The sequence below is a fragment of the Tamandua tetradactyla genome, chromosome 24 (assembly GCF_023851605.1).
Source record: "Tamandua tetradactyla isolate mTamTet1 chromosome 24, mTamTet1.pri, whole genome shotgun sequence".
Classification (NCBI taxonomy): domain Eukaryota; kingdom Metazoa; phylum Chordata; class Mammalia; order Pilosa; family Myrmecophagidae; genus Tamandua; species Tamandua tetradactyla.
The window spans coordinates 50,642,570-50,667,946 of NC_135350.1; the positions used below are offsets into that span (position 1 = coordinate 50,642,570).

Consider the following 25,377-nt stretch of genomic DNA (forward strand, 5'->3'; position numbering starts at 1 on the left):
GGAGAGGTTGTAGGCTGGTTTTAATGGCTTCAAATTGCCAAGCCCTGGGGTCTGAATTCCTTGTGGGAGAGATTCCACCTGAGTTGGGCTTCACCCCTCCCCTGGGGAAGGCACAGGTGGGAGACAGCCCTGAAAGCAGCCTGTTTCTGCCTATACCTGGAGCAGTTGCAGCCTGAGAAGTCCTGCCGCTGAATCCAGAGGCTGCCAAGTCTCTGTAGAGATACAGCCACTAAAGCCTCTATTTCCTCCCCTTTCCTCTTTTTCCATGAGCCCAGTGAGCGACCTCTGCCTTGACCAGGTTTAGAGTCTCTTTCCTTTCCCTCTGGGAAGCCGCCTGTAGGGGAGAGGTGCCGGGCGCTGGCCACTACAGCTTGGGGAACTCATGATTTTGGGGAGGCTTACAGCCGGTCCAGCTGGTCCTGACTGAGGTACGCTGTGTGTCCGGTCACTGACGTGGCTCCAGGAGCTGTTCGGTACTGTTTCTGGTTATTTAGTAGTTGTTCTGGAGGATGAACTAAAACGTGCACATTGCTAAGCTGCCATCTTGGCCCCTCCTCCAGTTCTGGTAGCTTTTTTTGTGGATCTTTTAGGATTTTGAAGTATCTCATCATGTGCCAATATGGAAATTTTCATTTCATCTTTTCCAATTTTGATACCATTTAGTATTTCTCTTACATAATTGCTCTGGCTAGGACTTCTAGTATAATGTTGAATAAGAGTCATGATAGTGGGCTTCTTTTTCTTGCTCCTGATTTTAGGGAGAAAGCTTTCAATATTTCACCCTTAATTATGATGTTAGCTGTGGGTTTTTCATATATGCCCTTTATCATGTTGAGGACGTTTCCTTCTATTCCTGGTTTTCTGAGTATTTTTATCAAGAATGGGTACAGGATTTTTTTCAGATAGCACAAATATAATTTTTTATAGTGTAATGGTTTGATGCTGTTAAGTATCCCAAAGAAGATCACATTCACAAAGCCAATCCATCCCTACAGGAGTAGACCTACTGTGGATGGGACCTTTTGATTAGGTTTTTTCAGTTGTGCCCCCAGGTAGGTTTTAATAGGTTTACTGGAGTCCTTTATAAGAGCATGAAACAGACAGAAAAAAATCCAGGGCAGCTGACTGAGAAAAGCCAGAGAAACTAAAAGAGAAACACTCAGAAGCTCAGAAATAAAGCCACAGACAGAGCAGCCAGAAGCTAATATCAGCAGAACTCAAGAGAGAAGGACCAGCAGACACTGCCTGTGCCTTCCCATGTGAACAGATAAGTACTGGATCACTGGCACCCTTTCTTTAGGAAGAAGGTGTCATTCTGTTGATAATTGATTTGAGCATTTTCACACCCAGAGAACTGTAAACTTGTAAGCTAATAAATCCCCATTATTAAAATCCAGTCCATTTCTCCTATACTGCATTTCAGCAAATTTAGCAAACTAAAACACACAGTGTTTATAGTGTGATAGTCTATCACTCTTATAGTGATAGACTTCCAGGAAGATGGCAAACTAGGATAGGTCAAGTTCATCCCTACTCCAAAGAACAGCTACAGAAGGAACAGAAAAAAGACTGGGAGAGTGATACCAGGGTGCAAGTGACCTGGGAGGTCTTCTACACCACATAGGGAGACCCCTGTTGAAAAAGCAGAAGAATTGAGATACAGAGAACAGGAGACCAGCCAGCTAGTGCAAATGGCCTAGTGCATCATTTCAAGAGGCAGAGTCATCAGGAGTGCACAGACAGGGAGATGGGCACTAGGAAACAAGCCAAGCCATCTTTAAGGAACATGCTACCCTCACACGTGCCACCTCCACCACTCTCCCCACACCCACGTAACTGAACCTCCCCACCTGTCCCTCACCTCAACCCCCCTCCCGACATTTCCCTGCACAGCACCCCTGCCCCGTGCATGCACACAAGCCTGTCCTAGCCCGACCCACCTTTCCCACGCAAGAGTATACTTTCACCCACCCCTCCAGAGACCCACAATACCATGGCCAGCCCTCGACCTCCGTCTTCTCTTCTTTGCTGCCTGCAAGTAGTAACCTGTGCATGTGGCTGCAGGCACTCACCTTCATACCCACATCCAGCCCACACAGTTATTGAACCCTATCTGAGCTCTGCACACACGCACATCAGCATCCAGCCCCCAGACGTGTGCACACACAAGCACCCATTCATGTTATGCCCCTTCAGCTCTGGGCAAGTGCTGACCTGTGCATCCGGGCCACACCTTCCCCTAGCTTAAGTAGGCACAATCTTACCCTTCTGCCCCTGAGGTCTGTGCACATGCACATCAGGGCCCTGTGCCCCAGTCCATGCACACCAGGGCCCAGCCCCCCAGAACTGTGAACACCAGGGCTCTGTCCCCCAGATCCATGCACTGGCACAGCCACAACCTCCCTGCCGGGCACCCACATATCCATGCATGGATCTCTTGATTCCTGCACCCCACCCTGCACACGTGCACACCCTTGCCCCACCCCACAGCACAAGTACCCTTCTCCCACACCTGACAGGTGCTCTCAAGGCACATCTATGCCACATAGCCTCTACCCTGCAGAACTAGGCATTCCTATCCCACCCCACCCTTGCACCTGCGGACCCATGCCAGGGCCCCACCCACCCATCATCACCCAACCCTGACACACATCCCACAACCTCTGTGACCTGTGCTCTGCCCCTATACATTAGAGTATCCACATCATGGTCCCTCTGTACCCCACCCCTTGTGTAAAGACACAAATGTACCCCAACCTTTCTGTGTCCTGACTTAATGTGCCGTCCCACACGCTTCATGTGCTCACCCACGTCCTGCCTTGGGGCATAGGGGAAAAATGATATTGCATGCTCTGGGCTATGTTTAACAGGAAAACATCAATAGTACCACAACAATACCAGGGGTACATAATGGGAAGAGTGATGAGAGTTAGGGGGAGATTTGTATTTTCTATTTGGTGAGGGTGTGTTTATTGGCTATCATTCTCTTGGGAACAATGAAATTATCTAAAATTGAAAGTACTGATATACTGTTTACTTTGGACATTATACATGAGACCCAGTAGGTGGAGATGGCTGAAAGATGCACTGACTGACAAGTAGATTGGTGAATGATGGTGTAAATATATGATCAAACATGGAACTGCTGCAAAAAGTAATGAAGTTGTGAGACATGCAATGATGTGAATGAACCTGTGGGACATTTGATGAGACAAAATAAGCCAGAAACAAAAAAGTAAATATTGTATGATGTCATTTAGAAAATACTTATAAGAAAACTGGGGCCTAGACTGTAAGCTCTAATAGCAGCCACATTTAGTCTGGAGTGGTAATTGCTATTTCTGGATTTTGAGGGCCTATTTTATACATGTATAACCTGGCATTTAGAGATAAGAATGAAGCCAATCATGTCAGGGTTAAGGTAATTCAGAATACAGGGGAAAGGAAGACATTGTCATATTTTAGAACTTCACCTACACATTGAAACCAAAAGATGTCCAGAACCTAAGTTTTCTGTAGCACATAATCTAACTCAACTTGTCTCAATAGATCATTTAAACAATCTAAACACAGGGATCCCAGAATAAGAATGAGAGCCTTTAATCCTATAACGCTTAATGTAATACCTGGATATATCCCAGAATATATTATGCAGATAATAAAAAAGTATTGGCAAAGTCCCTTGAGGGATGGGTGAAAAAATATGGAACTATTAAACTTCACCATCAGGGAAACCCCTGATACTGTGTGAAAGAATAGGGACACCCAAATCAATTGGCCAAGCCCTTGATTTTGAGGCTTACTCTTGTGAAGCTTATGTATGTAGTGGAGAAGCTTAGCCTATCTATAGGTAAGCCTAAGAGTCACCTCCAGAAGACCTCTTTTGTTGCTCAGATGTGGCCTTTCTCTGTCTAAGCCCAACTCTGCAAGTGAAACCATTATCCTCCCCCCTACATGGGACATCCAGGCATGAAAGTCTCCCTGGAAGTGTGAGAGATAATCCCCAGGGATGAGCCTGGCCCTAGCACTGGGTGATCAGCAATAACATACTGACCAAAAGTGGGAAAAGAAGTGTAACAAATGAAGTATCATTGGCTGAGAGAGTTCACATAAAATCAAGAGGCTACACTGGAGGTCATTCTTAAGCATGCTTCAGTTAGCCATTGCTACCTACCACAAATTGCTAAACCCCAACCAAAACCATTCCAATATTTCTGCTGGTCTCCAGTGTCTTGGAGCAGCTAGAAGTAAAAATGAATCATTGTGAAACTGTAACCCATACCAAATTTTAAAATCTGTTCTATAACTACTTGTTAAAATGTACTTGGAAATGTATTGCTTTTTTATATAAACTTTTACTTAACAATAAAAAATACACAAAAGAAAAAAGAATCCTCTATTTATGTAAGGTGAGTAGTAATGACACCTCTTTTCATTCTGATTTCAGTAATTTGTGTGCCCTCTCTTTTTTCTTTGTAAGTATAGCTAAATGTTTTATACTTTTATTGATCTTATCAAAGAACCAACATCTGGTTTCATTGATTCTCTTTATTCTTTTTATTCTCCCTTTCATTTATTGGGACTGTAATATTTTCCTATTTTCTCCATTCTGCTTCCTTTGGGTTTAGTTTGCTCTTCTTTTTCTGTGTCCTGAAGTTGGGAGGTTAGGTCTCTGATTTGAAATATTTCCTCCTTTTTTAATATAAGCAATTAGAGCTACAAGTTTCCCTCTCAGCACTTACCTTGCTGCATTTGATAATTTTTTATGTTGAAGTTTTCATTTTCATTTCCTTAAAATATTTCCTAATTTTCTTTATGATTTCTTCTTTGACTCATTTGTTGTTTAAGACTGTAGCATTTAATTTCCACATATTTGTGAATTTTCCAGTTCTCTCCCAGTTATTGAGTACTAGTTTCATTCCATTTAATCAGAGAAGAAACATAGTATGATTTCAATATTTTAAAATGTATTGTGACTTGTTTTATGAGCTAATGTGTGATCTATCCTGGAGAGTTTTCCATGTACAGTAGAGAAGAATGTGTACTCTGCTGTTGGTGGTGAAATGTTCTATTTATGTGTTAGGTCTAGTTAGCATACAGTATCTTTAAATCTTCTATATCCTTACTGATTTTGTGTCTAAATGTTCTGTCCATTAGTTTATCTATGGTATATAGAAGTCTACTGCTATTGATGTAGAACTTTCTATCCCTTCAAACCTGTCAATATTTGCTTCCTTATTTGTCAATATTTGTATTTGGGGGCTCTGCTGTTATGTGCATTGTACCTATGATCATTATGTTTTCTTGTTAAATTGGCTCTTTATAAGTACATAGTACCCTTCTTTGTCCCTCATAACACTTTTGGAATTAAATCTATTTTATCTGATATTGTTATAGCTACCCTAGCTTTCTGGTTATCTTGGATATTTTTTCTGTCTTTTCACTTTCAACCTATTTCTGTCTTTGAACTTAAGATGAGTCTCTTGTAAACAGCTCATACTTCAGTCATGTTTCTTAAAAATGTGCTATCTCAGTCTTTGCCTTTTGCCTGAGTAGCTTATTCCATTTACATTTAAAGTAACTACCAACAATGTAGGACTTTGTTTTGCCATTTTTCTCTTTTCTCTTTGTAAGCATTATACTTTTCTTGGTGCCTCAATGCTTCTGTGAATACTTCCTTTCAAATTTTTTTACTTTTTTTCATTGCACCATTTTGAGTTTCTTCTCATTTTTTTCATATATATTTCTCATATATTTTCCTTGTGGTTATCATGGGATTTAAATTTAATATCCTAAGTTTATAAAACTCATGCTTGTTTGAAACCAGCTTAACTTCATTGGCATACACATGCACTGCTCTTATACACTTCCATCCCCCTACTTCTTTACTGTACTTGTTACAAATTGTATCTCTGCAAATTTATATGTCCAGAAACATATATTTATCATTGATTTTTATACATTTGCATTTCCAGACCTTTAAGAAGTAAAAAATGGAATAACAGGCCAAAATGCAATACAATATTATAGGTGTTTATAATTAATCACATGGTTACCTTTACCAGGTGTCATTATTTCTTTATGTGGTTTTGATCCACTGACTTGCATCCTTTCTTTTCAGGCTGAAGAACTCCCTTTAGCTTGTCTGTAGGCCAGGTCTAGTGGTGATGAAATCCATCAGTTTTTGTTACTCTGGAAATGTCTTAATCTAGCCTTCATTTTTGTAAGACAATCTTTCTTGGTATAAAATTCCTAGTTGGCAATTGTTTTCTTTCATACTACAGCCTTCTTGCCTCCATGATTTCTGTTGTGAAATCAGCATTTAATCTTTTTGGGACTCCCAGGTGCATAACATGTTGCTTTTCTCTTTCATCATTCATACTCTCTCCTTGTCCTTGACATTTGATATTTTGATTACTAGATGTCTGGTTATGGTTGTTCTAGAGTTTATCCTGTTTGGGATTTATTGGGTTTCTGAATGTGTATATTAACATCTTTTGTCAAATTTGGGAAGTTATCTGCCATTATTTCTTTTAATATTCCTCCTGCCCCTTTCTTTCATTCTTCTCCTTTTAGGACTCCCATTATATATATATTGGTATACTTGATGATGTCCCATAGGGCTCTTAGGCTTTGTTCATATTTCCTTTTTTCTTCCTGCTACTCAGCCTGAATCTTTTCAATTGTCTTATCTTTTGAGTTCACTGATATTTCTTATGCCAACTTCAATCTGCTGATGAAACACTGTAGGGAATTTTTCATTTCGATTACTGAGATCTTCAACTCCACTATCCCATTTGGGATGAAGAAAATATGAAAATAACTGAATAGAAAGATAAGGGCACTAATATTCTCATCTTTCAAGATAGGCAATCAAAAAATAATGCCTATAGCCAGCTGATGAACTAAGAATTTAAATGGGATATTACATCTTAAAGCCACAAGGGAAGTTGTGAATGGCATAACTAAATGAATATCTCATTTATTATTTATATGAGGAAATAAATTTAGATTATGTTTAAAATTGATAAATCAAGCAATGATGGTATAAATGTATTATAGATATGAAGTAATACTAGAGGAAATAAAGTATGTAACAAGTGTGAGATAGGGTGAGAGTAGAAGGAACAGGGCAAGGGACTCTGACACTAAATCATGTGCACATGTTACCAGACAAAATTATAGCTAAGTAGACAGAATAGTAGTTTAAAAGATAAATAGATAGACTAGAATAATTTTTTTAATAGGCATGATTGGTCACCATAGAGTCTGTACAGTTAAGGTGTCAAGATAATTGGAAATAGAATCAAGGTCAGTTCTTGAGGATAGTTATTCTTACAAAGATATCTGGCTTTCCTTTGTGGTATTGGGTAAACACCACCCATAGTGCAAGATTTTCTGGTTTTAAAGAACTATCAACTAAATAATGTAATAAATTATTCTTTTAAGGCAGGAAATTAGATACATCAATACAAGAGATTTCAGTATTCATGATGAAGTCAGAGTTACATCATCCAGATAATAATTCAAAGACTCAGATTCACCTGATTGAATTGGCTGAGGAGAAAGCAGAAAAACTGCTCCTAAATTGAAGCTATGATAGATTCTTTTCCTCCAGGAATTAGTGCCAGAACCCTAAAATGTTTTCTGAAACCTTAAAGTCTCTCTAGTAGAATGAGTAGGTTATTGGGCTTCAGTGTCTCAAATTAGAAATTCAAACACGATGAGTTTGAGAATTACCAGATTTGGAGCATGGCTCTACAGTAATGTAACAATTTGCACAACAATAAGAATGAGTGTCAGACACACCTGGGAACAAATACTGGTTGCACTATTAACTATACCCATGGGCAGCTTGATTTTACTAACATCAGTTTCTTTCTAGAATAGGAATAATTATATGCACAAGATAAGATATTGTGCAGAAAAATTTTCAATAAATAGTGGTTATGGCTATTATTCATAAAGGACATCATAAAATTTTTAAAAAATACTTTCAAATCAAAATGCATTTAACTTAAAACCACAATGAAAGGTCACTTTACTATTAAGAGGCTATAATAAACAGACACACAATGACAAGTCTTGGCAAGGATATGGAGAAATGTGAACCCTCGTACACACTGCTGGTAGAATTTTAAATGATGCAGCCATACAAAATTGGAAAACAAGATGGCAATTCTTTAAAAAGTTAAACATGGAGTAACCATGTGACCCAATTCCACTCCTATGTATATACCCAAGAGAATGAATACAAAAGTCCCCACAAAAAAGTTGTACATAAATATTCATATCAGCATTATTCAAAATAGCAAAAGTGTTCAAACAACCCAAGGTATCCAACTACTGGTAAATGGATAGATAAAATGTGATATACCCATAAAACAAAATATTATTTAGCAATAAAAAGAAATGAAATATTGATACATGCTATAACATGGATGAACCTTGAAATTATTATGCTAAGTTACAGAGGATTTACACAAAAATCCACATATTGTAGGTTCCTTTTATGTGAAATGTCCAGAAAAGGTAAATTTGTGAAGACAGAAGGTGGATTAGTGATTTTCAGGAACTAGGGGGAGGGGAAAATGGAGAATGACTGCTTTTGGGTATGAGATTTCTTTTGGGGACAATAAATACATTCTGGAAATTGTGATGATGGTTGCTCAACTCCATGAATATATTTAAAAATCCATTTCTTGGCTTTTTTACATGTTACATATAGGAATTTATATGGACAATGGATCAACTTTTACTTGTTCTCTGTTTTCTTCATAACTTGGAGCTTAGAGAGGTTAGGTAAATTGGTCAGGTACTATAATGGCTGAAGTAATTCAAACTCCAGCTTTTTACTGCATGTTCACTACTTTCTTAAACACCTTCCAGTTGAATTATTTCAGATTCTTCTTTGGGACTCCTGGAATTCACCCTTAATGAAATCTCCCCTGGCAAAACAATTTTTAGCAAAATGTGCCATCATAACAGGCAAAAAGAAGAATATACATTTCTTCATATAACTTTAAATGTAGGGTTTCTTATTAATTAGGTGAAAAGAACAATTACAAGCATGTTAGCTTTAATGGGACATAAATGAGTGATGAGATGTTATATTTGGACTTCCGGACAGGATATGAGGATTTTTCTTGAGTAATTTATTTTGGCCTATTTTTTAAGCAGGACTTATTTTTAAATGGCTTGATTAACAGCCAAATTAGAAGCTCAGCAAATTTCTTAGTGGGCAATTTTAACTGTTTAGATTTGGAAATGCCCTTTTATTTCCCACACCCTTTCAAAACATGAAACCTATTCCTCTTTAGGGCACTGGTCCCAGGACAGATAATCCAGAAGCACCCAAAGACCTCTAAATATATCAGAAGTAATTCAACCATATTCTGGGTAGACCAAACAAACACACAAGGTCTGTGCTTCATATTGAATGTCCCCAATGTGCTCTTCTGCTGTTTAAGGTTAGTTATTTTCTATTTATCAAAATTAGTCAGCCAGCTGCCTCAGAATCCATCAAACAGAATATTCCTTCTCTTCCTGATCACTGTTGGTGACTGGTGTTCAATAAATCACAATTGGAAGCTAATGAGAATGATTTTTAAAACAAGAAACAGCTGATGAATTTAGCAGTGTCTTTTACAACCATGAGCCTTGACAAGCAAGACATGAATTGTGTTCACAGACCCTCAATGCTCAGATCAGACCCCACTGCAATCAGAAGGAAAGACAAGGAAGCCCTACCAAAAGGCATACTTGGTTATTGCCTAGGAACCTGGATGTAAAAGGCATAGTAAGTGATATAAAACCTGAGGCTAAACTACTGTAAATTCCCTAGAACCCAAACACAAGAATGGTTTACCCCCTCACTTTCTGGTGGGTGAATGCTGTCTCATTTTCCACCTTCTCTTCTAAAAAAAGATAAAAATGTAGGATATATATGTATTTATGTATGTATATGTATATTTAGGATTCTCCTAAATTTTAGTAGGTACAATCTGTGCATTCTCTCTCTTAGTAAGAAAAGTTGATTCAAGCCAATCACTATAAACAACCTTAAATCTAATACCTATCTTTGAGTTTTTAGGCAAGAGGATTATACCTTCTCCTGGACTTAGAGATGTAAGTGAACTTGGAGATGCCAAGAGAACATGCTGTGGAGTCTGAAAATGGAGCCAATGCTGTAGCAGGGATTGAGTTGCAGAGTCTGGGTTCTGACAGTATTATTTGAGCCTCAAACCCAGACCCACCTGAAGCCGCTGGAATTTTCAGTTTCATGGATCAGTGAATTCCTGTTATCTGATAAAGCCCATTTTAATTGGAGTTTCCATCACTTGCAACAGAAAGTGTCTTGATTGATATATGTTCATGTACATGAATGTTTTGTTTAGACTAGAAAATATGAATGTACTCATATTTTCAGCCACTTCTATTGGGAGATAATTTGCAGAATCTGTTGAACTAGCCACTATTAGATACATATCTAGGATAAATGAAAGCAATTATATACATTGCAAAATATGAAACTCATGCAACATTATTTTGTTGCATTTGAGCCTTATTACAAACAGAGCTTCCAGACATTCATCACAATTGGGACTACAAGTGAATTCAACCAATCTGAAATCACCAGTGCTCAGACTGCAGAAAGTTATTTATTTATGTAAGCAATCAGACTTCAGTAAACAGAGTAGTAGATGATATTTCAATTCATAAGCAGCACAAATAAATTTAGAAGTGATCAAAAAAATTGAAGAGGAGGGAAGGCTATCTAACTCATTCTATGAAACCAAAATCACCCTCATACCAAAGCCAGACAAAGATATTAAAAAGATAAAAAGATATAAAAAAAAAAAGAAAACTCCAGACCAATCTCTCTAATGAATGTAGATGCAAAAATCCTCAACAGAATTCTCACAAATTGAATCCAGCAGCACATGAAAAGAATTATACACCATGACCAAGTGGGATTTATTCCAGGTATGCAAGGATGGTTCAACATAAGAAAATCAATTAATGTACTATGCCATATCAACAAATCAAAGCAGAAAAACCACGTGATCATCTCAATTGATGCAGAAAAGACATTTGGCAAAATTCAACATCCTTTCATGATGAAAATACTTCAAAGGATAGGAATGAAGGGAACTTCCTTAACATGATAAAGGAAATATATGAAAAACCCTCAATTAGCATAATCTTCAATGGGGAAAGACTGAAAGTTTTTCCCCTAAGATGAGGAACAAGACAACGATGTCCATTGCCACCATTGTTATTCAACATTGTGTTTGAAGTTCTAGCCAGAGTAATTAGTCAAGAAAAAGAAACACAAGGCATCAGAATTGGAAGGGAAGAAGTAAAACCCTTACTGCTTACAGATGATACTATACTGTATTCAAAAAAACCAAAAAAATCCATAGCAAAACTACTAGAGCTAATAAATGAGTACAGCAAAGTGGTAGGTTACAAGATCAACACTCAAAATATCTGTAGTGTTTCTATGCACTAGTAATGAGCAATCTGAGGGAGAAATCAAGAAAAAAATTCCATTTACAATTGCAGCCAAAAGAATAAAATATTTAGGAATAAATTTAAGTAAGGATATAAAAGACCTATACAAGGAAAACTGCATGAAATTACTAAAAGAAATCACAGAAGACCCAAATAAATGGAAGGGCATATCTGTTCATGGATTGGAAGACTAAATATAGTTAAGATGTCAATTCTACCTAAATTGATTTATAGATTCAAGGCAATACCAATTAAAATCCCAAACACTTACTTTTCAGAAATAGAAAAACCAATAACCAAATTTATTTGGAAGGGAAAGGTGCTCCAAATAGCTAGAAATACCTTGAGAAAGAAAAATGAAGTGGGAGGTCTCACACTACCTGACTTTAAGGCGTATTACAAAGTTACAGTGGTAAAAACAGCATGGTACCGGCATAAAGATAGATATACTGACCAATGGAATGGAATAGAGTGTTCAGATATAGACCCTCTCATCTGTGGGCAATTGGTCATTGACAAGCAGTCAAGCCAACTCACCTGGGACAGAACAGTCTTCTTAATAAATGGTGCTTGGAGAACTGGGTATTCATATGCAAAAGAATGAAAGAGGATCCATATCTCACACTCTATGCAAAAATTAACTCAAAAGGGATTAAAGACCTGAATATTAGAGCTAAGATCATAAAGCTTTTAGAAGAATATGTAGGGAAATATCTTCTAAAATTTTAATAGGAAGTGGTTTCCTAGACCTTACACCCAAAGCACAAGCGTTGAAGAAAGAAATAGATAAATAAGAACTCCTCAAAATTAAACACTTTTGTGCATCAAAGAATTTTGTCAAGAAAGTAAAAAGCAGCCTGCACACTGAGAGACAATATTGGGAAACAGTATATAAGGGTCTAGTAACCAGAATATATAAAGAGATTGTTCAACTCAACAACAAAAAGACAAACAACCCAATGTAAAAATGGGCAAAAGACATGAACAGACATTTCTCAGAAGAGGAAATACAAATAGGTAAAGGGCACATGAAATGATGCCCGACTTCCATGGCTATTAGGGAAATACAAATCAAAATCACAAGATATCTTCTCACACCCACCAGAATGGCCATTATTAAAAAAAAAAATCAGAAAACGACAAGTGCTGGAGAGGACATGGAGGCACAATTATCCACTATTGGTGGGAATGTAAAATGGAACAACTGCTCTGGAAGGCAATTTGGTAGTTCTCAGGAAGCTAAGTATAGAATTGCCATATGATCTGGCAATACCATTGCTAGGTATCTATTCAAAGGACATGAGGGCAAGGACACGAGTGGACATTTGTACACCAATATTTATAGCAGCATTATTTACAATTGCCAAGAGATGGAAACAACATAAATGTCCACCACCAGAAGAATGGCTAAACAAGCTGTGGTATATACATACGATGGAATATTACACAGCTGTAAGACAGAATAAAGTCATGAAGCATATAACAATGTGGATGGACCTTGAGGATGTTTTTCTGAGTGAAATTAGCCAGAAACAAAAGGACAGGTACTGTATGGTCTCACTGATATGAGCTAACATTAATGAGTGAACTTGGAGAATTTCAATTAAGAACACAGTTTATCAGGAGATAGAAATAGGGTAGAGCTTGGGTAATTGGAGCTGGAGGGATACAGATTGTGCAACAGGACTGATTGTAAAAATTCAGAAATAGATAGCATAGTACTACCTGATTGTAGCACAATAATGTAAGTACACTGAATGAAGCTGAATGTGAGAATGATAGAGGGAGGAGGGCTGGGGACACATGAAACCAGAAGGAATAGACGATAAAGATTGAGATAGTATAACTTAGGAATGCCTAGTGCATACAATGATAGAGACTAAATGTACAAATTAAAAAATGTTTTTGCATGTGGACGAACAAAAGAACATCAATATTACAGGGTGTTGAAAATAGATGGTCATTCATGTATTAAAACTTCAACTTCTGTGTGAGACTAAAGCAAGAAATGTTTATTTGGTGCAAAATTCATATTTTGATTAGTGCATTTCCTAATATAACTTATATGGACAGTTTAATTGAGCACCATAAGCACATGGAACCTTGAATACAGCATGAGATTTTGTACATTTGTCCAGGTTAGTGTGATGCCCTGATAAATCCCAGAGTGATTTGAATAGTTAATAAAGAAGTATTTGTAAAGTCCCCTTAGGGGATGATGATAAAGGCAGGGGGTAGGGAATTCAACTTCCCCATTTGGAGAATTCCTGATATTCTCACAAGCAGTGGGGACAGCCAAATCCATAGGTCAAGCTCTCAATCTCGAGGTTTGTCTCTATGAAACTTATCCCCACAAAGGTTAGGCTAAGCCTACTTAAAATTAAGCCTAAGAGTCACCCCCAGAGAATCTCTTTTGTTGCTCAGATGTGACCTCTCCCTCTCTCAGCCAACAAAGCAAGTGAGCTCACTGCACTCCCCCTCTCTACATGGGACATGACTCCCAGAGGTGTAAACCTCCCTAGCAATGTGGGACTGAAATCCTAGAATGAGCCGGGATTCAGCATCAAAGGATTGAGAAAACCTTCTCAACCAAAAGGGGGAAGAGAGAAATGAGACAAAATAAAGTGTCAGTGGCTGAGAGATTTTAAACAGAATTGATAGGTTATCCTGGAGGTTATCCCTATGTATTATATAGATATCCCCTTTTTAGTTTTTGGTGTATTAGAGTGGCTAGAGGGAAATACCTGTATCTGTAGAGCTGTGTTCCAGTAGTCATGTTTCTTGAAGATGATTGTATAATGATATAGCTTTTGCAATGTGATTGTGTGATTGTGAAAACCTTGGGTCTGATGCTTCTTTTATCTACACTATGGACAGATGAGTGAAAAATATGGATAATAAATAAATAAATAATAGGGGGAACAAAGGGTAAAATAAACTGAGTAGATTAAAATACTAGTGGCCAATGAGAGGAAGTGGTAAGGGTTATGGCATGTATGGTTCTTTTTTTCTTTTTTCTTTCTTTTGCTAGAGATGCTAGAGAGATGTAAGTGTTCAGAAAATGATCATGGTTATGAATACACAGCTATGTGATGATACTGTGAGCCATTGATTTTAACCATGCCAAGAGTGTTTGTTTGTTGTTTATAATAAAAATATTTTTAAAAGTTTACAAGTGAACTGCCAGTGATTAGGGACTAAAAAAAAAATTATAAGATTATACCAAAAAAAAGTTTGAGTCAAAAAAAGATAAAACCAGAAGATTTGATTCAGGTAATGGAAAAAGCATAGTCTCCTATTGACTCCATTTATGGCTTTCTGTTTTAACTCCTGATTGCTCTGAAGACACTTTGGTGGAAGGATAGGGAAAGGAACATTTATTTCTAAGTTTTCATTATCAGTTAGAAAGCTGTTAGTAGCAGAGCAAGCATGATTCAATAAGGTAATTTATTGGCTCAAGCAATTAGAAAGACCAGAGGCAAACTTCAGAGTCAGTTTGAACCAAAGTTTGATACTATCATCAAGACTATTGCTCCCCATTTCTTTGCAATTCTCTTAGCTATGCTCTCCTTCTTGATTTGGCTTTTTATTGCTGTTGGCTTTCTATATGGTAATAAAGTTGTTACCAGAAGCTCCCAGGACTACATGCTTTCTCATTGGACTTTACCGTGTCTGAAAAAAAATTACTCTGGCCAGAGAAGCCATGTACCACAGTAACTTCAGACTTCATAATGGGAGCCCATTCCTGAACCAATAATATGGCCAGGGGTAAACTAATGACAGCCCACTCTAGAGCTAGGGAAGAGGTTACTCCCATCCAGCCACATGGTTTTTACCACATGCAAGAGGGTAAAATGGATGCTGTGGCAGCAACCATGATGGTTTTTACTAGTATGTGCCATACTGAAGCTGAACAACTGGATGGGCCAGCTGGGTGGTGCCTGTGAGGCCACTGCATAGGGACCATTCACTGGAAATGTGTCTAGAGGGAACAAGTCATTCAAGACCATCCATGTAAAGCACATGTTCCTTCAGCCTTACATAATTTCAGAGATGGAAATAAATAGAAACTAGGGAGAGATGAATTCTCATAGCATAGGCATCCACTATCATGTCTGTTTTTGCTTTAATGTTTGCTTTTTATTTTCAAAAGATTGTCTCTGATATTTCACAGCATGCTTTATTCAAAATTAATAGCCCTGTGTATTAGGGTGTTGTACTGGTTTGAAAGGATTTATGTACCCTAGAAAAGCCATGTTTTAATCCTAATCAATCTTATGGGAGCAATCATTTCTTTTAATCCCTATTCAATACTGTAGGTTGGAAACTTAATTAGATTATCTCCATATAGATGTGACTCACCCACTTGTGGGTATTAACCTTTTATTAGAGGGACATATGACTCCACCCATTTCAGATAGACCTTAATTAGTTTACTGGAATCCTTTAAAAGAGGAAGTATTTTGGAGAAAGCTTGAGAATGACTAGAGAACAACAAAGCAGAGTCACAAGAATGACAAGAGCCATGCAGCAGAGAGCCCATGCAACCAGAGACCTTTGGAGATGAGGAAGGAATGCAGCCCCAGGGGAGCTTCATAAAACAGAAGCCTGGAGCAAAAGCTAGCAGACATTGCCATATTCACCATGTGCCTTTCCAGTTCAGATAGAAACCCTGAAACTCATTGGCCTTCTGGAACCAAGGTATCTTCCCCTGGATGCTTTCAATTGGACATTTCTATGTCCTTGCTTTAATCGGGACATTTTTTGCAGCATTAGAGCTGTAAACAAGCAACTTATTAAATTCCACTTTTGGGGAACCATTCCATTTCTAGTATATTGCATTCTGGCAGCTAGCAAACTAGAGCAAGGGTGTAGTAGTTAGGTTCAGGTGTCAACTTGGCCAGGTGATGGTGCCCAGTTGTTCTGTTGCTGTGGGCTTAAATTATCAGCATGGGAAATTCATTGATGGCTGAGTACATCTGTGGTCAGCTAAGGGGAGTACCCTCCCCAATGAAGTGACATTTAATTTAGTTAGCCAGAGGTTTAAAAGAAAGAGGTCATCAGAGAACTCAGGAGAGCTCAGCAACCCAGCACACCTCAGCTCAGTGCTCACATTAACTCAGACCCATACATTTGGAGATGCAGAAAGGTATCACCCTGGGGAAAGCCGTTTGAACCCAGAAGCTGGGAGGAAAGCTCAGCAGATGTCACCGTGTATCACCAGAGGAAAGCCAGCTGCCTTTCTCTGAGGAACTGTAAGCTTGCAACTAAATAAATATCCTTTATAAAAGCCAGTCCATTTCTGGTGTATTGCATTCCAGCAGATTAGCAAACTACAATGGGGTATTTGGTCTTATTTTAGCACATCTAGCTTCTACACCAAAGGTACTGATTTTCAGGATCATTTCTTTTCCAACATGATTATTCATATCATCTCCAAATGAATACTTGGATGGAATTACTCTCAGATATTAAAAACATTTTAAACCATAGTAATGGTGAACTTTAACAGAACAAAATAGTTGCTTGCACTTATAAAATATTTGTAGCAGGCATTTTTGGTGTCACATCCATTAAGCCCACTTCTAACCTCCAATAACAACGGATAGCATCATCTCAAACATAACCATTCCCCTCCCCCTCTAATTTTTCAATTTTCTGTCTCAGGGCCTTCTTTGATTTCTGAAGTCACGGGTATCTCTTTGGCCCATTTCTACTAGGAAATGCATTAAGTGCTCAGTAAATATTTGTTGAATGAGTGAATGCTAGAGTATAATAGGTTACCATTAAACTTCCTTGTCATTAGATAGATATACTGTAAGGGGGATGTACCTTTGGAAACTGAATTACTTGAGGCATAACAAGTGGTATCCAGTAGAACTTTCTGCAATGTCAGAAAGGTTCTGTATCAGTGCTGCTGTACATAATAACCATTACTCACAGGAGCATGTGAAATGTTGAGTATGTGAAATGTTGCCAGTGGGACTAAAATTTTAATTTCATTTTATATTAATTTAAATTTAAATTTAAATAGCCACATTTGTCTAATGGCTACCATGTAGGACAGCACAGGATAAGAAATGTCAAGAACTAACTTCTTGTCACTCTCAGATAATGAAGTATTTATCTAGATTCAGTTTACAGGGCACAAAATTATTAGGCTACTTGGGATGCCCATATGACTTGGATCAGCCCCATGCCATGTCCATACAAGACTTTTCTTTAATTTGATTCAAAGTCAAGATGTAGCAAAAGCTGGCAGGTGGAACCAAGAAGCTGTTACTTGTGTTATTTTGGTTTGTGTTTATGATGAGCTTGGAGGACTGACTTTTGCTTCTGGATTTCTCAGTGTCAGCTAAGAGAGGTAGAGGAAGATGTGATTTAGAAATGTATGTGACAGTTTAAATCCAGCCCTTTCAGATTCATATATATTAGCATAAACAGCTTTGCCTTAAAACAGTCATTCATATCTAGGGACACATCTTTGAATCTTTTAATTTATTATTTGAAAAAGTCCTTTCACTAAGAAGAAAATGGAATACAAGTTTTGTGTAAAGGATGGTGTTCAGGTTGCAAAAACCCAACCTCTGGTTTCAAAGAGGTCTCTAAACTTGGCATCTGTTTCTCATCACTAATAATAAGAAATATTGTGTGTACACCTTGTTCTGTGTGGTTTAACAAATAGGTCAGAGGTGGGCATCAGCAGCTCTGGTATTCTGTTCTGAGCTCTCACTAATTCAGTATTTGGCCTCAGAAAAATCATGGTAGATTTAGACCAAGGGTTCCCAAGTGCACAGTGTGTGCATTCTACCAACCTTTGCTTCCCTTCTCAAAACTTTAATGGACTCTGCTTTAATGAAATAGGTCAGCATACACCTACGTACTAACCTGACCACAGTTCTCTGAGTCATCCAGAGACAACTTTCTGACATAATTACCCAAGAGATTTGCCTTTCCCTTTTTTCCTCCCTTCTACATCCTCTCCCTTGCCATCCACCTTTTCCACAAGTTTTGCTTGCCACACATACACTCGGTTGATAGCAGGGATGATAGTTATATAATTTTAGAAGACCTTGGGGATATAAATTAAATGCAAACTTGTAAGTCTCCAATACACAGTCACATCACTTAAATCTGCTTGAAACAGCTGAGCACATTGGTGGGAATTCTTCATTTCAACTAAAGGATTTTATCTCCACACAACTGCAGTTAAGCCAAGTGAATGACACTTCATGCTTCAAAACAAAATTGTCAGTTTTGCTGCTCTCCCCACAGGCACCTGAACCTATATTCCAGCTTGCATCTACTATCAAGTCTTCCCCTTTTGTGTTCCCTTCCACCAGAGATATTTCTCTCTGTTCAATAAACAAAACCCTTTTAAACTAGAGTGTCCACCATTCTTGCCAACCCAGATTAAATCTTCTATAAATTCCAAGGTTCTGTGTTTAGTAGTTGTGTCTCTTGGTAGCCCTGGTATGGTAAAGAAGACAAATACCTGTCTGGCTGACAGTAACTGGAAGATTTTGTCATCCCTGTGTAGTCTAAGATTACATAGAAGAAGGCAACATGATGTCTCAAGCCTATGTACAAGGGTACATTTGAAAAAAATAGAGCAGTTGAAGATTAACAGAAAGTACTGAGTTCCTTTATACTCCACCATCCTCCACAGTTTTCCCTATTAGTAGTATTTTGCATTCATGTGGCACCTTTGTTACAACTGATGAAACAATATTTTAAAATTGTGTTATTAACTATAGTCCATGGTTTACATAAGGATCAACTCTGTGTTGCACAATTCTAAGTTTTTCTCCCCAGCTAACATATATAGAACCTAAAACTTCCCATTTTAACCTCTTCCAACCATACAATTTAGTCATTATTACAATAACTAACAAGGGTACATTCTTTCTATTTAGATTTTATGACTAGGGCTTTTAATCTGAAGGAAATGAAGAGTTGACACTGGAGTTTTTGCTCTTGTTTTAATTTTTATTATGTCTGCTGTTATTGCTGTTACTTTTTAACTTTTTTACTTAAAAGTTGTAGGCTTACAGAAAACTCATGTATTTAATACATAGTTCCCATATACCACCCATTCATGTGGTACATTTGTAACAATTCATAAAAGAACATTGTTATAATTATACTATTGTCCATCACTTACAATAGGGTTCACTGTTTTGTTATACAGTCCTATGTTGTTGTTTTCTAATTTTTATTCAAGTAACATATATACAACCTAAAATTTCCCATTTTAACTACATTCACATATATAATAATACTGTTAATTATATTCAAAATGTGGTGCTAGTATCACCACCATCCATGACCAAAATTTTACAATCAACCCCAATAGAAATTCTATAAGTCACTTTGGATAGAATAGATGTATTAATAATATTAGTCTTCCAATCCATGAGCATGGAATGCCCTTCCATTTATTTGGGTCTTTTATTTCTCTTGGCAAAGTTTTGTAGTTTTCCATGTATAAGTGCTTTACATCAGTGGCTAAATTTATTCCAAGATATTTTTATTCTTTTAACTGCTATTATAAATGCTTTTTTTGTTTATTTCCTCCTCAGATTGCTCATTATTAGCATACAGAAACTATTGATTTGTGTGTGTTCATCTTGTATCCATTCAATTTGCTGAACTTCTTTATTAGCTATAGTTGCTTTGTTGTAGTATTCTGGGACTTTATATAGAATCATGTCATAAGCAAATAGTGAAAGTTTTACATCTTCCTTTCCAATTTGATTGCTTTTTATTTCTTTTTCTTGGTTAACTGCCCTAGTTACAACTTCTTGTACAATGTCATATGACAGTAGTGACAGTGGGCACACCTGTCTTATTTCCAATCTCAGAGGAAAAGTTTTCAGTCTTTCACAATTGAGTATGATATTAACAGTGAGGATTTTATATATAACCTTTCTCATGTTGAGGAAGTTTCCTTCTAATCTTATTCTTCTAAGTGCTGTTAATAAGAAAAGATACTGGATTTTGTGAAATGCCTTTTCTGCATCAATTGAGATGATCACGTTTTTCTTCCTTTATTCTGTTAATGTGAGGTATTATATTAATTGATTTTCTTATGTTGAAACACCCTTGCATTCCTGGAATAATCCCACTTAATCATGGTGTGTAAATCTTTTAACATGCTATTGGATTCAGTTTACTGGCATTTTGTTGAAAATTTTTTGCATCCATATTCATCAAAGAAATTGTACTGTAATTTTCTTTTCTTGCATTAATTTTACCTGGCTTCAGTATTCAGGTGATGTTGGCCTCATAGAATAAGTTAAGTAGTGTTCCCTCATCTTCAATTTTTTAAAGAATTTGAGCATGATTGGTATTAATGCTTCTTGGAATGTTTGGTAGAACTCATCTGTAAAGCCATGTGATATTGAGTTTCTCTTTGTTGGGAGGTTTTTCTTAATTGAGATATATTATGTATTCACATACCATATAATCAGCCAACATGTACAATCAGTGATTCACAGTATCATCATATAGCTGTGCATTCATCATCACAATAGATTTTTCACATTTTTATTATTAAAAAAATTAAAATAAGAATAAAAATTAAAATGAAAGAATACTCAAAATATCCTATACATCCCACCAACCTATCTTACTTATTTTTTGTCTTTTTTTACTCATCTGTCCATACACTGGGTAAAGGCAGTATCAGTCAAAAGGTTTTCACAATCACACAGACATCCTTAAAAGCTATAACTATAGGGTTTTCAATCATCTTCAAGAATCAAGACTTTTGGATTACTGTTCAACAGTTTTAGGTGTTTCCCTCTAGCTATTTCAATACACCAAAAACTGAAAAGGTATATCTATATATTGCAAAAGAATGACCTCTTGACACTATTTTAAATCTCTCAGACACTGAAACTTTATTTATTTATTTAAATATTTTTATTGAGAAATCTTCACACACGTACATTCCATACCTGATGTACAATCAAGGGCTCACAACATCATCACATAGTCGTATATTCATCACCATAATCATTTTTTAGAACATTTGCATAGCTCCAGAAAAAGAAATAAAAAGAAAAAACTCATACATATTATGCATCTTACCCCTCCCTTTCATTGATCACTAGTATTACCATCTATTCTATTTATTTTACCCTTTGTCCTCCATTATTATTAATTTATTTTTATCCATATTTTTTTACTCATCTGTCCATACCCTGGATAAAAACAGCATGAGATGCAACGTTTTCACAATCACAGTCACGTGGTAAAAGTTATATCTATAATTGTCTTCATGAAACTTTATTTTGTTTCATTTCTCTTCTCCCTTTTTGATCAAGAAGGCTTTCTCACTCCCACATTGCCAGGGCTAGGCTTATCACCAGGAGTCCTGTGCCACATTGCCAGGAAGATTTACACCCCTGGGAGTCATGTACCTTTGTAGTGCAGAGGGCAGTGAGCTCACCTGTGGAGCTGACTTAGAGAGAGGCCACATCTGAGCAACAAAAGTGGTTCTATGGGGTAAATTTTAGGCATAGTCATAAGAAGACTTGGCTTCTCCTTTGCAGCCCCAAGATCAAGGGCCTGGCCCATGAAATTGGCAGTCCCCAATAACTGCAAGAATATCAGGTCTTCCGTAGGTGAGGAAGTTGAATATTTCCACCTTTTCCCCCAGTCCCTAAAGGGGACTTTGCAAATATTTTTAATCTCCTTCCTAGATTACTCTGGGATGTATTGGAACACCACACTAACCAGTACAAACCAATGAGATCTCAATCCCTATTCAAGGTTCCATGTAATTATGATGTTCAAATAAATTAGATTAGATAGTGCGCTACCAACAATACACATTTTGCACTAAATAAACATAATTCCTTTGGTCTCACATAAAAATGGAAGTTTTTAAATACAGTCAGTATCATCCTTTGCCCTGTACTCTGATTCACTGTAGTCCTAACCAATCTGCTTCATTCATATCTCTAATTGAAGTCTGATAACTTTTTCAGTGTTTTTAACAGGTGTGTATGGGGTCATGCTAACTTTCCAGCAGAAGAACTCTAGCTCTTAGCATTAGGGGTCATGCAAATATCTGAATTTCTGGGGAATGACCAGGTTGTCCCCAAACAGCGCAACATCTCAGAATTTAGAAATAACAGTTACAACTCCAGAATAGATGTGACTGCTGTAATAGCTTACAATCTAGGAATTTTCACAATAGGCCTTCACTTGATAACTTATGCTCTTGAATGCAAGTTTCAGAGTTTAGAATATTTGTCTTTTAGTTTCTGGTTAATTTCACTCAACATACTGTCCTCAAATTTCATTCACCTCATGCATGCCTCACAACTTCATTCCTTTTTGCAGCTGTTCAGTCATACATTGTATATGTATACTACAGTTTCCCCTTCCACTCCTCAATGTACCCTTATGCCACCTCCATTCATTGTAAATTATGAACATTGCTACCATAAACTCCAGTGTACAAATGTCCATTCATGTCCCCACTCATAGTTCCAAATATACACCTAACTATGGGGCAGCAGAATCATATGGAAACCTCATCCCTAGCTTCCTGTGAAGCCACCACACTGCCATCCAGAGAGGCTGCACCACTCTACTTTCCTACCAAGAGTGACCAGGTACATTTCTTTCTGCACATTTTCTCCAGGACTTGTATCTCTTTGTTCACTTTTAAATAGGTTTACTCACCCATCACACAAAAATCAATGGTTCCCGGTATAATCACATAGCCTTACCATCACCACCACAATCCATGTGGAGACACATCAATTTCTCCCACAAAAAAATGCCATACCCCTCCCCCATAGCTTCAACTTAATGACATTTAGCTTTGGCCCATTGCCTTTGTTACATTCAATGAAGCATATTACAATATTACTGTAGATGCTAGTTAGATGTTAGTTTGTACCAATTGTATTTTTCCGATATACCATCCATTTTCAACACCTTGCAATGTTGACACCCATTTGTTCTCCATCATGCAGAAACATTCTTTTATTTGTACATTTAATCACCACTATTTTTTACTCTAGACATCTGTAAGTTATACCATTGCTTGGAGGTTTGATGACTTTATTCAACCTCTTTGCCTGTAATTGGTCTATTGAGATCTTCTATTTCTTCCAGGGTCAGTGTGGTGGTTTGAAGCTGTGTATGCCCTCAGAAAATCATGTTATTAGACTTAATACTTTTCTGTGAATGTGAAATCATGGTGATTAGGATCTTTTCTTGAGGTTACTTCAGTTAAATTATGACCCATCTCAATTAGGATTGGTCTTAATCCTATTACTGGAGTTTTTTTTTAAAGAATGAAAGTCAGACATAGGGAGAGAATTCTATAGGAGCAAGGAGCTGAAATCAATAAAACTGGAAGAGAAGCAAGAGACTGTTAGACACTGCCATGTGTCCTACCATGTGGCAGAGGACCCAAGGATTGCTGGCAGCAGGTATTTAGAAAGAAAGCAATGCCTTGACTTGAACATTTTCCTGGCCTCAAAACCGTGAGTGAATAAATTCCCATTGTTTAACCCAAACCATTTCATGGTATTTGCTTTGAGTTACCTAGGAAACTAAAATGGTCAGTGTAAGCTGTTTTATGTGTTTCTGTGAATTTGTCCATTTCATTAGGTTGTCTAATTTGTTGGCATAGAGTTGTTTATAGTATCTTTTATGAACTTTTTTTATTTCAGTGTGGTCAATGGTAATGTCCTCCTCATTTTGCATTTTAATTATTTGTGTCCTCTCTCTCATTTACTTGGTCATTTTAGCTAAAGTTTTGCCAATTTTATTGATCTTTTCAAAGAACCAACTTTTGGTTTTGTCAATGCTCTCACTTATTATTCTCTATTTCATTTATTTCTACTCTGATCTTTGTTATTTCTCTCTTTCTGTTTGCTTTGGTTTGCTTTGTTGTTGTTTTTATCTAAGTGTTCCAGGTGTGAGTTAGGTCTTTGATTTTAGCTCTTTTTTCTTTTATAATGCAGCATTTAGGGCTACAAATTTCCCTCTCAGTGCTGCCTTTGCTGCATCCCATAATTTTTTATTTTTGAAGGCAGTTATAATTGTATTTGATAATCAGCTGTTAGTTTTCATCCATGTTGACTGTTTGCAATTTGTTGAAAGTTGTGACAGATACATAGGTTACAATGTATACAGCTTGTTTGGGGAATCTTCATCCTATTATGTTTCCTGGACAACCATACACAGATACAATATGAGACATCCCTTATCTTATCTTCTTGGTCTATACAGCCTTGCTGAACATTGTGTCAATGTACACATATGGAGTTCCCATCATCTCTTTCATGACAAATTTCCAGAACTCTTTGAGTGCCTGAGGGGCATTTTACTTGAAACCCATTCCATGGATGTGTTTGTGAATGTTGATGGTGTACTCCCTGGTCACCAACTCATTGATTGCAGAATGGCACTTCTTCTCACCATCCTTCTTTGTGGGAGCCATCCTGCCTAGACAAGATTGGATCATCACATCCCATATGTTTTGCTATGCTGTGTTCTCACTTTCATTCATCTTCAGATATCCACTGATTTCCTTTTTGTGCTGGTGTGAAGCTGTTATGTGCCCCAGAAAAATTATGTTCTTTTTTTATGCCATGTTCTTTAATACTATTCCAATCTTCTGGGGGCAGATCTATTGTTTTGGGTAGGATCTTTTGATTAGGTTGTTTCCATACAGATGTGATCCACCCAGTTGTGTTTTGGACCTTTTGAGTAAATGGAGATGTGACCCCACCCATTCAAGGTAGGTTTTAATTAGCTTACTGGAATACTTCAAGAGTGGGACATTTTGGAGAAAGCTCAGACACAGATATTGGAGATAGAGAAGGA

The 25,377-nt window shown here is 37.2% G+C and overlaps 1 pseudogene; it reads right to left on the reverse strand.

The window, feature by feature from the left end:
- Positions 1-24,610: 24,610 nt before the first annotated feature.
- Positions 24,611-24,991, reverse strand: LOC143667962 (large ribosomal subunit protein eL31 pseudogene; annotated as a pseudogene).
- Between the last annotated feature and the right edge of the window lie 386 nt (positions 24,992-25,377).